At 56.7% G+C, this 7,203-nt stretch overlaps 1 long non-coding RNA gene and 1 other non-coding gene across 2 annotated transcripts; one reads left to right on the top strand and one right to left on the bottom strand.

Moving 5' to 3' along the window:
* Nucleotides 1–6: 6 nt before the first annotated feature.
* On the bottom strand, nt 7–4,687 carry LOC115938170 (uncharacterized). The gene is made up of 3 exons (XR_004073357.2): nt 4,523–4,687; nt 1,471–1,546; nt 7–136 (listed from the first exon to the last, which is right to left on the bottom strand). It is a non-coding gene; the product is annotated as an uncharacterized LOC115938170 (long non-coding RNA).
* A 2,320-nt stretch (nt 4,688–7,007) lies between these two features.
* Nucleotides 7,008–7,141, top strand: LOC115938172 (small nucleolar RNA SNORA70). Its single transcript, XR_004073359.1, has one exon. It is a non-coding gene; the product is annotated as a small nucleolar RNA SNORA70 (small nucleolar RNA).
* Nucleotides 7,142–7,203: the final 62 nt, after the last annotated feature.

Below are 7,203 nucleotides of genomic sequence, written 5' to 3'. Positions count from 1 at the left end.
CTCAAGGTCAGGCGCTGTGCTGGACACACGGATACCACACTGAGCCAGATGGATGTCCTTGGCCGTAGTGGCCTTCAGGGCTGGGGGACAGGGCCAGCGCAGCCTCCGCTTTCTGGGGCTCTGGCAGGAAGGGGAGCTGAAAAAGGGGACAGGGCTCATCAAAGGGTATCAAGTTCACCAGCCAAGCAGAGGGCAAGAGCAGAACCATCAGGGGTCACCTCTGCTTTAATAGAAGCTAAGCCCGCAAGCAAACTTCTGGGGTGAGCTGGGGTGTCTCCCTCTCCTCGTTGTTCTACTCAGTGCCCAGGAAACACGGTGGTTCTTGAAGTGGTAAGGGCTTCTCTTCAGAACCCAGGAAAGCTCGGGCAGTGCCTTCCCTGCACTCACTGTGAGCCCCCGCATGCCAAGACCTGCGTTTCAGATTTCTGCTGTCAGGGGGCTCTCTGGGAAGAGCCAGACACACCGATGGCAGGGCAACAAAGAGTGCCACGATGAGTGAGTGCAGGCCCAGAAAGGGCCCCAATCTCCACTGAAAGGGGGGACCCGGGCCTCCAGGGACTCAGAAGGGAGGGTGGCCCCGGTTCAGTGTGAGTCTGAGCCCCCAGAAGAGAGGCTGGGGGGTGGGCAGGGCCAGAGAAGGAAGAGCCTGTTAGCAAAGGAGAAGAGTCTGGATTTTACCCAGGGGCAATAGAGAGCCATTGAAGACTGTTCGATAATGCCCTCAAAGTTTCCATCACTCTGGCTGCTAGGGTGAAGACGGGAGATGGGAGAGGGCAGGCTGGGGGAGGGCAGAGAGGTCGGAGGGTCCCACAGCCATCAGGCAGTGTCTCCATCCCCGTCCTGGGAACTGCCTGCAGGGCTAGCCCCCACCCCCCACACACCCCGGAAACTCCAGAATTCTCCAGGGCTTCGTCTTTGGCCTCCACCCCCACCTCCTGCCAAGGTGGTCAGGAGGACACGGCTGAAAACGCAGAGCCCCAGAAGAACCCACATGGGCCTGAGTGGTTAAGAACTTGGGACAGAAGTCAGAGAGACCTGCTGGCCCCTTAGTGTTTGCGAAGCCTCGAGAAGGTTGCCACCACTCTGGGCCTCAGTTTGCTCACCTGTTAAATGGAAATATGCACACTTTTCCCCTACAGGGAGGTGAAGAGAACCAATGAGAAATAAGCACCAAGTGCTAGCACAGTGCTTGCTGGATAAATGTTGGTGACTGATTATCAGTGGTAGTACTGAGTATTACCATTCCATATGGCCCAACAGTCCCTAAAAGCCCAACCCTTCCCCTCCCCACCCCCAGCAGCAGGGTTCAAGCGTTCCTGGTCTTCTCTACCCGCCTTTTTCTGATTACTTCTGCTCTTAGTCTCTAACAGGTAAAATCCTGCCTGTGCCTCAAAGCCCTGCACAAAAGTCACCTCCTCTGGAAGGCCTGCCGGGATTCCCCCTCCCCCACAATGCAGGAAATTCTCTCACCTCTGTGGCAGCTCCTGGCTTCCCATGCCATGAAATCTTGTGTCACCTTCTCACCTGTTCCTTCCAACTGGGAGGGCTGGTATGGAACAAGAGTTGAGCAAACATGGGATGGAAGGGTGGAAGATGGACAGACAAATGGGTGAAACATGTTTTCTGCATCAGTTAGAGCTAGTTTCGGGAACAGAAACCCAACTCAAACTGCCAAAGCAGATAGGCGGGCTCAGGCAAGGCTGGATCCAGGTGTTCAAATGATATCATCTCTTTTTCTCTCTCTTGGCCCTGCTCTCTACTGTGCTGTCTTCATCTTTGCCCAGACTGTCCATGTGGTTGACCCTGGCAATCCTGGCCTTATATCCTAGGAGACTAGACTGCCAGCAGAAAGAGAGCCTCACCTTCCCAGGACTGCCTTGCCCTGGCAGGCCTTGGGTCACAGGATGGCACCCACCAAGCCCTCTGGCCAGGAGGATGGCCAGGCCAGGATCACATGCTCGTCCCCAACAGAGGATGGGGGAACCACGTGACCTAGAGAACTGACGGGCAGGGCGGGATACTAGGCAGGTAAAAACAACAGCTCACTCCCCCCCCACACAATGTTCCCAGTCTCATGCCCCGGGGGCAGATCTGCAGGCTCCTTTTGGGGAATGTGAAGGGTAGACAGGGGGCCCTCTTCAGAGAACTCAGCCCCAAAGAGGAAAGCAACAAGTAAACACATCACCAGGAGCCACACTTCCGTCAGAGCCAGAGCAGATGGCCCACAGAAGGCGTCCGCGGAGGAGGCTGGCCCCTCGGCCCGGGGCGGTAGTCAGGGAGGGCTGTCCGGAAGAGGAGATGCCATGGCCTTGCCTCCCAGCCCTCCTCCCCCAGGAATACCTGCCCCCGCCCCGGGCAGCACCCCAGATCCAGAGAGAGAAGGCCTGACTTGGCCCTGATTCTGGAGGAGGGTTTCGGTGGACGCACGAGGGAAGGACGTCACACACAGCCCACAGTGCGTGCTCGGGGCAGTAACAACTGGAGTCAGAGGCCACACAAACATTCCAAAGCAGCTCTCTCTTCTTCCTCCCTCCCAAGAACAAGGGCAGGACAGTGACAGCAAGAACTGCCCCGGATTGGGCACGATGCAGGCCCCATGCAACGCTGGGACACGGCTGATGTCATCTCTATCTTACAGACAAGGACCCGAGGATCAGAGAAGGAGCATCACCCGCACAGTGCCGAACACTAAGACTGAGCTGGGACTGGACCCCAGGTCTGGGTGTTCGCAGAGCTGTGTCCCCAACACTTTGCTGCTTCCTTCCACTCTAGAGCAATGGTCCCCACACTCGGATGCCTGGCACCTCTGCCTGGAGCTGCTGAAAATCCCATCTTCCTGGGCCCCTCCTCAGACCCTCTGCAGCAGGGTCTCGGGCCCGGGGAATCTGCAGTAACCACGCTCCCGGAGATTCCAACACAGCCAGACCTACAGGCACCTGGGAACACCATTTGGTTTCCAGAAGATCAGCCCAGAAATCCCACCAAAGGGGTGAGGATTCAGGTGCAGATAATTCCCATTCCTCAGAAGCCCAAGAGTCCCACTGGGGAAGGGACCCCGGAGGTGAGGGACAAGTGCCACCCTTGTCCTTCCCTGCCCCTCCTCGTGGCCCCACATACCCTAAGTTTTTAACTAAGATATTCCAGTCCTTCCCCCTGTTCAAACACAAATGTACAGTCCCCACCAGGACTGGGGCAGGGGGCGGGGGGTCCTCCTGCCAACACTTTCTGTGTGTTCCAATCTCTTCATGGAAGAAGAGGCCCCCAAGCCTCTAGAGAGATTTTCCCCTGCCTTCTGAATTGCATTTGTGAAGGGGTAATTGATTTGCTTCCCCTTTCTTTATTAATCAAAGACTAACCACAGCCAGCCAGGCCTCTGATCTAAGGAGTGGGGCCACACCGAGAGGGTGCCATCCTTACCCAGAGCACAGACACCCACCACTTCTGATGGGGCATGGAGCCTTCATTCCTGCTGAGCTTCCTTAAGTGTCCAGAACACTCCCCCGAAGCTGAAGGGCCCAGCACACCAGGTAGGAAGCTGGGGTTACTGGCAGGGAGGACAGATGAGTTGGCCAAGAACAATTTGCCAAGGTTACCGTGGAAGCAAAGCCCAGGTGCTGTCAGCCTTGAGACCTGGGCTTCCTGCTTTTCTCTTAGATGTGACCAGAGCCTGAGAGCATGTCCCCTGGAGTCTCTTGGCTGCGGTACCAGAGCAGTGAAAACAAGGCCAGCAACCCAGTTAGAGCTCGATTTCAATAACAGAGCTGCCAACAGGGCTGCCCCTACCCCAGGCAACTCATGGGGCCTGAGGACCTCCTGCTTCTGCCACATCTGGGATTGCGGGGGGTGGGGGCGGGGGTGGGGGTGGGGGTTGGAAATGACCCGTCCTGATTTCCCACGGCTGGCTCCTGAGAGCTGAAGAGACTGAGGAAGAAAAGGCTTTTCTTGGATCCCACACGGAGGCTCACTCGGCAGAAATTTGCCAAGAGCCTCAGTTTCCCCTCTAAGTAACAAGGATGCCAAACCTTCCCTCATTCCCCATCTCCCTGCCTGGCTCCTGGGACAGCGCAGGACAGCATGGGGCCTACTCTTGCTGCAACCCTGCCCTGGGATGCCCCCTGCCCCTAGGGACAAGCCAGTATCCAGAAATAGGAGGGGGTGGGGGGCCGAGTCCAGGCCCTGCCACTGAGCCCCAGTCAAGCTTGCGGTAGCCATCCTGCCCAAGAAAGTCACACATTCGAGATCAAACAGACACTCCTCTCCACAGTTCCAGCTCCTTTAGATACCCACACGTGCCTCACCACCTCTCACACTGGCCCCTTCCCCACTGTTCTCTGCCTTCCAGACCCCCCTCTCGTGCTTCTCCAAAAGCCCCAAGTCCCCTCCGACCCCAGGGCCTTCCCCCATGCTGTTCCCTCTGTCTGGAACTCCTTCCTGCTCCTGATCTGCCCAGCTCCTCTGACAGCCTTGCCCAGGTATGGACCCCTGTGCCGCCCCCCGCCCCGACTCTGTTAGAGACACCCACCCTGACCGTTAGCACTGTGTACCCACAGGGCCAGACACACAGCTGACAGTAAGTGCTTGGCCAACGGAGAACGGAAAGGTGTCCGCAAGATCACGGGTTTTAAAGCAGGGCCGGGAGCGGGGGGAGGTGGAGGGGAGAAGGTGGTGGGGCGGGGGATCCGACGCCGCCGGGGGCTGACGGTACTAAGTGGAGAGTGGGTGAGTCAAGGCTGGGGCTGGCGCCCGGCCCCGCCCCTTAAAGGGCCCTGGAGACGCGACGGAGCCGTCCCAGGGTCCCTGGGGTCGTGAGGTTTAATCCAAAGGGCCCTCCACGCACCAGGACCCCACACAGGAGGGGGACCTGCGCTCCTCGCCAACAGCGCACCCGCTGCTACGCGCACGTCCGCGTCCGCGGTGGCGCGCCCCTGGCCGAGGGCCTGGACTACAACTCCCATGATGCTGCGCTCCGCGGCAGGCCCGGGCGGAGCGATCCCCGAAGGCACCGCCCCTCGCGGCCTTCTGGGAGCTGTAGTTCCCCCTGGAGGGGCGCGGCCGGGGGACCGGGGCGACTAGGCTTTCTCTCCCGGAGGGAAATGCGGAGGCTATGCGGCCCGCGAGGAGGGAGAGGCTGAGGGCACTGGCTGCCTGCTGGCCCGGCTGGGGCTCCCTTCACTCCAGGAGCTGTCTCTCCCAGCATTGTTTCATAACAATAACAGCGACTCAGTTTCATGAGCGCCTACTATGTGCTGGGCCCAGTGCTAATCTCTTGGAGGACGGATGAAGACAGACATGGTCCCCGTCTTTGCCGGCGCACAGTCCAGGCAGGGAGACAGACGCGGGACATTTAATTGCACAAATACTTAATTACTTGTGCTGGGTCCAGAGGAGTACAGCATGAGGCTGTAATAGCAGGAGCGGCAGGGAGGGTGGTGGTTACTATTTTCCCAGCCAAAGACGGATGCAAAGAGAAGACAATGGACTGGAATCTTTGAAATTCAAAGGGTGAATTTGATGGGTAGGGTGAGAAAATCCAGACCCATCCCTGCCAACTTCTTCATTATCCCCAAGAAGAAATTGTCCCAGAGAGATGAGGGGACTTGCCTTCACACACATGCCTCTCACCCAGCCGTGGGTGAGAGGAAGAGTTCCAGATGCAAAGACATCCAATGCCCAGAGTCCTCCCTCAATGTGGCAGAGCCCAGCCCTTACCCTGGCGAAGGTCTTTACCTCCCTGAGCCTGTTTCCCCATCAGTGAACCTCATCGGGTAATTCTAGCAGAAAAACCAAAGATGATGGATATGCAACCAGCATTTTACAAGCAGGAGAGGTGCCAGGGTGAGTCACTTTCCGTTCTGTGCCCCAATGCGATGCCGTGGGACAGCCAGGAGCCATCTGTGGACCGCTGCCGGGTGCCAGCCGGGGGACAGGCTGCCAGGGCTGGAGGTTCGCAAAGGAGAGAGACCCTAGGGGCTGGAAGCCCTTCTCTGAGGAGTTGGAGTTTAATCTGAGCCCTGAGGATGAGGACAACCCAGTCAAGTCTCTGAGGCAAGCATGGAGTATGTCTCCCCCGGTGACACGTTGCAGGTGCTTAGGTTAAACAGCAGAGCTTCAGTGCAAATCTGACCATGTCACCCCTCCTGTGAAGTCGTCCATGGCTCCCAGCAGCCATCCAGATGACATCCACAGCCCTTAGCCTGACCCTTGCCCACTCCTTGGCCTTCTGTTTCAGAATTCACCAAGCCCTTCCCCCCAAGGGGCCTTGGCAGGCCTTTGGCCAAAGCTAAAGATTGGCAACCCAAAAGGCATTTTAATGCCTTCTCCCTTTCTTCCCTCCACTATAGAGACAAGCAAAATTTAAAAACTCCATTTTCTCAGCCTCTCTTGAAGTTCAAGGTAGCCATGTATCCTGGTTCCAGCCAATGAGATAGAACAGAAGCCCGTAGGGAGTGATCCCCTTTTTGAATAAAGAGATGGAGTCTGGCAGGCAAAGTCCTTTTCATTCTTTGCTCTTTGGCCTCTTGCTCTTTCCCTTCTTTCTGCCTGGAACACAGACACAAGGCAAGGAGGTTTAGCAGCCATGTTATTGTTATGAGGTAACAATGTGAGACTTCCACACTGAGGTTAGTGAAAAGGAAGACGGAAAGAGCCAGGGTGCCTGGTGGCATCTGTAAGTCACTGCACACATCCCTTAGGGCTCACCTCGGGCTAACTGCTGTCTAAGTCAAAATCCCTTGTCTGTTTAGGCTGCTGTAGTAGAATTTATCTGCAATGAACATGATGCTGATGATACACAGCATTGCCTGAGTAACCCCTGCTTTGCGCCTATCTTATTAGTCTCCTTGAAGCTAATTGTACTCCAGTCTGTATGCTGGCCTCTTTTGATTCTTTGACCAGGCTGAACTCATTCCTGCCTCAGGATCTTTGCACTGCCCCCATCTACTCGAGGCTGGCTCCTTCCATCTTTGAGGGCTCAACTGAAGTGCCACCTTCAAAAGGCCCTCCCTGCTCTGCAGCCAATTAAGCCGACTGTGCTCTTTGTCCATGGGGGCCCAGTGTGCCATGGCTGCAAACAGTAGCCTCCTTGGTAGTGTATGCAGCCTGTTGATTGTATGGGTTGCCCTAAGGGACCTTGGAGACAGCTCTTTCCAGTGGACACTGAGGTCTGACCTCATGCTATCTCCAATCTAGGCTGCAGACAGGTAT

This window comes from Leptonychotes weddellii, chromosome 14 (assembly GCF_054177405.1).
Source record: "Leptonychotes weddellii isolate Sample4059 chromosome 14, ASM5417740v2, whole genome shotgun sequence".
Taxonomy (NCBI): Eukaryota; Metazoa; Chordata; class Mammalia; order Carnivora; family Phocidae; genus Leptonychotes; species Leptonychotes weddellii.
The sequence above is the reverse complement of the archived record's forward strand: the minus strand, read 5'-3'. Positions and strand labels throughout refer to the sequence as shown.